The 6,397-nt window shown below is 40.6% G+C and overlaps 1 non-coding gene across 1 annotated transcript; it reads right to left on the bottom strand.

Annotated features, from left to right (window-relative positions):
• Nucleotides 1-6,083: 6,083 nt before the first annotated feature.
• On the bottom strand, nt 6,084-6,157 carry TRNAI-AAU (transfer RNA isoleucine (anticodon AAU)). Its single transcript has one exon. It is a non-coding gene; the product is annotated as a tRNA-Ile (tRNA).
• Between the last annotated feature and the right edge of the window lie 240 nt (nt 6,158-6,397).

Below are 6,397 nucleotides of genomic sequence, written 5' to 3' on the forward strand. Positions count from 1 at the left end.
TGGCCTTTTGGTCAGCTCCGAATAGTTTACACTTGGCAACTGTTGCCCAGGAGTCAACTCCATAGATTTTATATCTGCTATCTGTGGCTCTGAGACAAATGTATGAGAAATGTCACGGTCAAAGCTTGACATTTGGCCTACCTCTACACATTTTACACCCTGAAACAGTAGCTCTGGTACTAACATCTCAGGCTTAACCCCTTGCTGTTCAGGTCCTGGGGTCAACTCCATAGATTCTACTCCTTGCATATTTGGCTCTGGGGTCAGCTCAAAAAAGTTCATACAGTGTAGTTGTGGCCCTGATTTTAACTCTGAAGATTTCACACCTTGAGGTTGAGTTCCTGATGTCAAATCATGAAATTTAACATCTTGTAGCCATGGCCCTGGGTTAAGCCCCACCTGTTTCATACCTTGAAGCCCTGGAGACATCTTTGCTAATTTAGGATCTTGAAGCCCTAACTCTGGAGTCATCTCCACAGAGTTTACACCATGAAACATTGATCTTGGGGTTTGCTCCCCAAATTTGACACCTTGAAGCTTTGGCCCTGAAGTCAATTCAGATAATTTGACATCTTGCTGCCTTGGCCCTAGGTTCAGTTCCTCAGATTTCACACCTTGAAATTGTATTTCTGAGATCAATTTCATAGATTTCATGCTGTGCAATTGTGGTCCTTCAATAGGTAGAACAGATTTCATATTTTCAACTGGGAGCTCTGGGTTTAACTGCAAAGATGACTCTGTAGGGTTTGTAAACCCTACAGAATTTATATCTTGAAGCTGTGTTCCTGGTATAAGCTGCACATGTTTGAAACCTTGATGCTTTGGTTCTGGGGTCAAATCAGAAAGTCTAATATCTTGCAAATACGGTCCTGAGTTTATTTCCACAGATTTCATACCTTGAGATTGTGATTTAGGAGTCAACTGTACAGATGCAACACTTTGATGCTTTGGCTCCGGAATAAAATCTGACAATTTGATTTTTTGCACTGGGGCACCGGGGGTCAGTTCATCAGATTTCATACCATGGTGTGGGGGCCCTGAGATTAAAGCTACAGGATTTTCTCCTTGAAGAAGTGGCCCTGGAGATAACTTTGAAAATCTGACACTTTGCAATTGTGGCCCTACAGTCAACTTCACACCTTGGAGCTGTGCCTTCTTAGTCAAGTCCTCTGATACACTTCGTAGCACTGGCTCTTGTATCAGCTTCTCAAATTCTACCGCTCCAATTTTGGTTGCCTGTTGGATTAAATTAACATATTTCACATCCTGTAATTGTGGCTCTGGATCCAACTGCCTGGACTTCACTCCCTTGGGCTGAGGCTCTGGAGTCAACTCCATAATATGTGGTTTTGGTTCTGTAATAAACTGTTTAGATCCTACCACTAATGGGGATGATTCAGAGGTTAATTTTACAGATTTCAATTCTTCCAGTGGTGCAGTTAAATCCACAAATTTATTAACATGTGTTAATGGCCCTAGAGTCAACTCCTTAGGTTTTATACCTTGGGGCTGTTGTTCTGAGGTCAATGGCACAGATTTCATACTTTGAAATTGTGGTTCTGAGATCAACTCTTTATAGTTTGTAACTTCTGTATATGGTCCTAGATTCAGATTAACAAATTTCATACCTTGGGACTCTGGGGTCAATGCCTCTGATTTTATACCTTGCATCTCTGATCCTGGTACAAACTCCAGGGATTCTTGTGTAGTATGTTGTGACACTGGAGTCTCCCCCAAGGCTTTTACACTTTGGATCTTTGTGTCAAGAGTACCTCGGAATGACACTGAGTTCATCTGTCTAGATTTGGGGTGAACCCCACAGCTTGGCCCTGGGGTCACTTCCACAGTTTCCATGACTGTATGTTGTGGCCTTGGACTCGTCTTTCTTGGTTGTATGGCTTGATGGTCGAACAATGTGTTCACTTTCACTGACTCCATGACTTGATACTGTGGCCTTGGAATCATTCCCACTGGTTCTATGATAGGTAGATGTGGTTTTGTAATCATCCCCATAGAATCCATGACTTGAAGCAATGCTGCAGGAGATATCTTCACATTATCTGTAACTTGATTCCACGGTTTTGAGGTCATCTTCTTTGATTCCATACCTTGATACTGAGGCCTTGGGGTTACCTCCACTGATTCAATGACTTGATATGCTGATTTTGAGCTTACACTCACTGTTTCCATTGTTTTCACTGGTTTCACAACTTCATTTGACTGTGAGAACAAACCCACGGATTCTATCACATCTGAATGTGATTCTGGGATCATCCCCATTGAGTCCATGACTTGAAGTAATGCCAATGGAGTTACCTTTATGTTATCTCTGACTTGATGCGGTAGCCTTGGAGTCAACTCCACATTAGTCACTTGGGTCTTAGGCTGCTGTATGCTTTTTGCTGGAAGACCTATAACCCTTTGCTCTATACTAAGCTCTAGAACATGTTTTGGGTCCTTCTGCAGTAAAGTGGTTTCCTTTTGAATTATGTCAACTCCTAAACTCGTGGGAGGTGGCTTACTCGATGTAACTAAGGTTTTGGATCCAATGATTTGGTGTCCGTCCCCAGGTTGTGACTGCTTACCTGGGATAAGTGACTGTGAAATTTGTGTTTCTGTTCTATTTAATCCAGATTCTACTCCAATGTTCACATGGAGCTGAAATGATGGAAAGTCTGGGGATTGACTGTTAATATTCTGCTCAATGCTTTGATGAATGGGCATAGATAACTGGATTTGGGGTTTCTCTGGTTCAGGGACTCCTCCTTGCACTTCAGTTAAATAATTCAGAATCACCCATGATTCCCTCACAGGCAGAGGTACTGTTTGTTTCCGCAAAGTACAAACCTTCCAAGCTATATGACCCTCTAACTTCCACCTAGTCAAAGGAGAGAGTCGGATTGGAGCCCACCCTGGGAATTGTGGCCCCTCAAAAATAGAATTTGGCCGATGATCTGATGTCAAATGATTGTTGCTCTTTCTCTCATCCTTTGTTTTCACTTCTTGTTCACAGAAATCTGGGGATTTAAAAAGAGAGTTGATAAAAGAGCTTTGAGTTGTTAAGGGTGAAAGAGCTGCTGAATTCTGAATGAGTTTTGATTTCCCCAGCTTTGAGAGGCAAAAAGGAGGTAAGGATGTGCCTTGGTTCTTGAACACAGATGGTTGCTTTTTGGATAAAATAGGTAAACTATGGCTTCGGAATTGCGGGGTTGTTCCTTCAGAAAAGACAGACGGGTGAGACAGGCTGGAGCTGTTGCACAATGATTCAGAGGAGGTGCTGTAGTTCATAGAATGTTTTGCCTTCCTACAGTCACAGCTGGGTAGGACAGGCTCCTGAGCCACAAAAACAGAGGAAGTGGAGGAAGAAATCATATCCTGTGGGTCAGGCAAACACGATTCCATAAGAGTTGATCTAAGGGATAAAGACAAAAGTTTTGTTTAGTTTTCAAGCAGGAAAAGGTAGGGGGAAAGATAATGACCATTACAAATGCAAATTATTTTCGCCTGAGGAAGAACAAAACAAACAAAAAACAGGTAGCTTTCCATAACATCAATTACTTATGGAAAGAATTCCTCCACCAGGACAAAGGGAGGCATTTGTCCCCATTCCAATCAGAAATGATCCATAAACAGTGGGTGTTAAACTTCCTTTGAACCCAGAACTTTCCCCCATTGCCAAATCTAACTAACTTTCTTTTCCTCCTCCATTCCTCCTTCTTTCTCTCCCTCCTCTCTCTTTCACTCCCTTCCTTCCTCCCTCTTAAAAGCTCTACCACCTTCAATCCCCACTCAGAAACTACATTTCCTGACCTTGCACTTTGCAGCTGTTGGAAGATCTGTTGAAAACTCCTGTTCATTAACCAGAACATATATTCCTGGGTCCATCTCACAGGGAGTCCTGAAAAGCTGGATGCAAAAGAGTATGTCAGTGGAATTGAAGTGATATTATCAGTACTGGTAAGGAAATCAATACGAAGAAAGACTTAACTTAGAAGGGAGACAGCTATGGTAGTGAAGGAAGTAAAAAATTAGTCCCAAGCATCTTACTCCTAACTTTTTTAGAGAGTGTATCAGTAAGATAGGCTGACAAGAGAAAGAATAGACACAGTGAAGATTGATTTTACTCACCATGTCAGGTTAGTTTCAAAGCAACCCATCCTGAGATTTTCTTTCCACTGTGGAGCTGGAAGTGAGGGTAAAGAATCCATTAGTATCATGACTATTGACATCACCTCGTCCAACCCCTTATTTTGCAAATTAGGAAACAAAGATGAAGTTATGCTCAAGATCATAAAGCGAATTAGTAGTAGAACTCGGATTTCACCTAGGTCTCAAGTTTGTTTTGTAAACTGCCTTCACCATGTGGTAGATGTAAGCCACTAGAAAGAGCAGGAATCATCACGGCAGTAGGGAGTTGGAGTGGGGGAAACAGAGGTCATAATGCATATATTTTCCTCCAAAGGAACCTAACCAGTGTCTCTGGTAGGAAAAAAAAGTACTGAAACTTCTTACACCAAACTCTTGATACAAGTTACCCCTTCTCCATTCTCCACTCTCATCACGTTTCTTTCCTGATACTTTGAGCTTTACACAAAATGAGGTGAAGAAAGGATGTATGGAAAGAATTATGGAGCCATTTATAGCTCTTTGGACATAGAGATGCTGGAAAAAATATGCACCTTTCTTTCATTTACATCTTTTTGTTTTCCAACCTCCCTCTACCCGCTGTTAAAGGCTAGAGTCTTAAATCAACCCACAGTTGATCTGTCATTAGCACAGAGCTGAAAAACAAAGGATAGGATTTTTCTGACCTGTGAATTCCTGGGTCTTTTTTGATTTATGCTGCTTTGAAGCCTAGAGAGGCGCAAAAAGAAAAAAGAAAATCAGTTAATGTTCTAAGTCAGAGAATTTATTGACAGTACATTTCATCGTTAGACACAAATATCGATACAATTAGCACCCATAACCACAGCAATAATTACCACCTCACTCATTTATTCACAAATCATTTATTGAGTACTAAGTTCTTAGAATTGTGTGGGGTGCTAGGACTACAAAGATAAATATGACTCCTGTATTCTAAGAACTTACACTAGTAGGGAAAACAGATATCTACACTGACAGTTACAATACTGTGTGGTAAATGCTGTAACAGAAATGAGTGTTAGGGAATACAGAGGACAGTCATCAACTATTTGGGAAAGAAGGAAGAGTGACTCAAGAAGTAGCCCTTTGTACTGGCGTTTGAAGAGTCAGCAGAGGTTTTTAGGTGAAGAAAGAACATTCCAGCCAAGTGGGAGCATCGCCAAGATGAAAAAGTCATGATTGTCAAGTGCACTTTTGCTAAGTAGTGAGAGGTGAACCTGAAAAGGTAGGTAGAAGCCAGATCATGCGAAACTGTAGAATTTTTATGTTGCCCTGTAGGCCAGAATTTCCCAACCAGTAGTTAGTAAACTCCTGGGTTTTCTGCAAGGGTGTTCCAGGTCATTTTAAAGGCAGAAATGACATTTGTTACAATTTCAAATACTAAAACAAATTGTTTATTTCTCCCATTAAATCAGAACATCAGTCTCCAAGCGTATATTAAAAGAGCCTATACAATTACTGGGGAACTCATGAATGTGCTCATGATTCAGTCACTTATTTCATTACTCAGTTGAATACCCCTAGCGCAGTGGTAGTTATTACTTTTAAACAGTTTTAAATTGACTTTGTGCTTAATCATATATTATTTATGTCCATAATGGACCATTGATTAAAAACAAGCAAAATGAAAACTGACATTGAAATACAGGTTAATATATTTACAAATGATTTTTCTATATATTTCTCTCAAAATGATCTCTACATATTATCACAGACCTAAATAATCCCCTACTACAAAACACTTGGAAATGCTGAATAAAATACAACAAATATCCTTTTAAATGCAGAATTCAGGTCTTTATAAGAGAGTAAGGAAAATCTCCAGGCCAAAAGTAAAGAGAAAACTGAAACACAAGAGTGGAAAGTCAGCTGATACTTCAATGCCCTGGGTCATTTGCAGACTCAGTCACTGAGGGACTTGGGGGTGCAGCTCACAGTGGCCCTTATGGGGATTGAACCCGCAACCTTGGTGTTATTAGCACCATGCTCTAACCAACTGAGCTAACTGGCCACCCCAGAAAAACTTCTTAAAGAAAACTTTAAAAATACAAAGAATAAGAAAAAAAAAGATACAGTAGAAGACCCTACCATATTCAACTGAAACCTCAAAAATGACAAAACTGCTACTCACTCCTAACCCCAGGGAACTGCAAGGAAAGTTGCCTTGACACTGAGAAGTTCAGAGGACTGAAGGAAAGTCCCTTGGAAGTCTTAACCACAGGTTGACTTTTGTGTAATTTGTAGCTCAAGT

The sequence above is a fragment of the Hipposideros armiger genome, unplaced genomic scaffold (genome assembly GCF_001890085.2).
Source record: "Hipposideros armiger isolate ML-2016 unplaced genomic scaffold, ASM189008v1 scaffold_0, whole genome shotgun sequence".
In the NCBI taxonomy this organism is placed as follows: domain Eukaryota; kingdom Metazoa; phylum Chordata; class Mammalia; order Chiroptera; family Hipposideridae; genus Hipposideros; species Hipposideros armiger.